Raw genomic sequence first — 2,500 nt, forward strand, 5'->3', positions numbered from 1 at the left:
CTCTCTCTCTCTCTCTCTCTCTCTCTCTCTCTCTCTCTCTCTCTCTCTCTCTCTCTCTCTCTCTCTCTCTCTCTCTCTCTCTCTCTCTCTCTCTCTCTCTCTCTCTCTCTCTCTCTCTCTCTCTCTCTCTCTCTCTCTCTCTCTCTCTCTCTCTCTCTCTCTCTCTCTCTCTCCTTTAATCGCTACATCACATGATACACCTCATTGAAGTATCTTCTCTCAGTGTAATACGCATAGTTTATGAATGCAAAAAGTTTATTCCAGTCGTTACATTAATGCTGGGGTTATTAAATGTATTGGCGGTCTATTTCCACTATTTTCAACCAGCTGTAATGGAAGTTATTGGCATTTTCGAGGCTTTTTATTCTCTTTTTGGCGAATGGAAAGGTTCTTGGTGTGCTGGAGTGAGTTTCCCGCTTGAAAACATGTCTTTTACCTCCTTTCTTTGTTTCCTTCTAATTTCTTCCATTGGTATGTGTTTCCTACTCGTTACATGGCGAAATAGCCTTCTGTGTATAATTTTTTCGATGCTGTACGTGTAGTTTATGATTGCAAAGTGTTCTCCGCTCGTTACATTAAAGCTCGTATCATTAACACATTTCACTACTGAGACGCATTTTTCCCATGAGTTTTGGATATGATTTGACTATTCTATTTGCGTTAGGAAGGGTCTATATGGAGCTCAGAAGATTAATGGCAACAGTCTTCACTATTTTAATCCCCCACATGAGTTTCTGAAGCTGCGTAAAATCGCCAAATGGTAAACAGAATAAATATGAAAACGTGTCATGGTACTAAAGGGGTTAAGTGCACTGGCGACCTGTCTCGACGATTTTTAGGAAGCTGCAGTGGAGGTTATTGGAACTTTCTAAGGTTTGGATTCCCTTTTATGCGATCCTCGGTGAGCGGCGCCCTTTAAAACGTGCATGTCCTTCGCTTTCTTTATCTGCAATAGTGTTGAATAGTTTGGTCTCTGGGACGTGTTTCCCAGTCACTACATTTCGTCGAGGCAATTTTTTTTTCTCTCTCTCTCTTTTATGCAGTTTACGTAGTTTACGATTGCTAAATGTTTTCCCGGCATTACATTAAAGCTGTATTGGTGCTTTATCTCCGCAACTGTTAGCATGCTCTAGTGGAAGCCATTGGAATTTTTGACGGTGTTTGTGTGAGTATAATGATAATTTTAAAAGGATTCTGCTTTATCGGTGAGGAAAAGACGTCTATGAGAACAAAATTCATCTTCTTTGTGTGGTTTGCAAATTAGTTTTGAAATGAGAGCAAAGCGTTTCAGAAAGCCTGCTTAAGGAAAAGACATGAATGTTTTTTGTATACACAGCGATTTTGGAAAGACGACTAGCCTTTTTCAATCCCCACATTACTCAAGAAGTGTTTATAATAGTAATTTCCTTCTCTTTCTTTTTAATTGTTTGCTGAAGGAGAAAATGTTTTCAAATGGCAGAGATGTAGTAGTAGTAGTTTAGAGATGGTGTTGGTGTGTGTCTGCAGTGAAGTAACTGTTTCCACTCACCACATTACGAAAGAAAGCTTCGTATAAGTAATCTTCTAATTCAGTTCCACTTTAGGAATGTGTGTTCAGACGTGCAGCAATACGAGTAGTGAGAGTTCGTCCGCTGCATTCTGCATTCAAAGACTTTTAAATTCAGCCGCTGCATTGAGAAAGAAAGCCTGGTGTTTACCGTTGAGATGATGGCCACTTTGCGCCATCCAGGCTCTTCCCAGGCACTGCAGCACGACAGGCCTGCACCAGTGTACCTGTGGAGGCTGGAGTCAGGTAATTAGTGGACGTTACACCGCTATATTCCAGGCACTAGTTACTTTAATTAAGGAAAGAATAAACTTTTACCTCTCCACCTACTGTTTGCTCTCCGCGATATCTTGAAAAAAAAAAACACACACTTCGTTGTAATCTTTTTATCAGACTAAAAGAAGAAAAGAAAAATGCAGTCAAAGACCCGGAAAAAAAAGCCACTGGAAAAGAAAAACAACTGTTAGAGAGAAAAAAAAGGAAACAAAAAGCTACATAGCAAAGTCGGTATGATGAAGACTGCTAAATGATGCTCTAACAAAAATTCAAAAGATAAGAGGAACACAAAAGACCTGCAAACAAGGCGAGATCAATGCGTTTCCCGGAACGAAAGAGGATATGTAAAGCAGAAAGGAAGGAGGGAAGGGAATGAGGGAACAATCAGATAAAAGAATGGAAGGAAAGCAAGAATGAAGGGAGGAAAAGTAAAGTTAAGGAAGGAATAAAGAAGAAAGAACACAAAGTTGAATAAAGCAAGTGATCAATAAAGGTGCGAATAAAAATAAAGGATGAAGGAAAAGAATAAAGGACAACATTCCAACTGGAGAAAGTGAAGGAATTAATATACGAAACAGTGAGGGAGATAAAGGAGTGGGAGATGGAGCAAAATAAAACAGAGTAAGCCAGTGATCTAAAGGCAATCAGTGAAGGAAAATGAAGGCAAGAGACAAATGA

This window comes from Portunus trituberculatus, chromosome 50 (assembly GCF_017591435.1).
Source record: "Portunus trituberculatus isolate SZX2019 chromosome 50, ASM1759143v1, whole genome shotgun sequence".
Taxonomy (NCBI): domain Eukaryota; kingdom Metazoa; phylum Arthropoda; class Malacostraca; order Decapoda; family Portunidae; genus Portunus; species Portunus trituberculatus.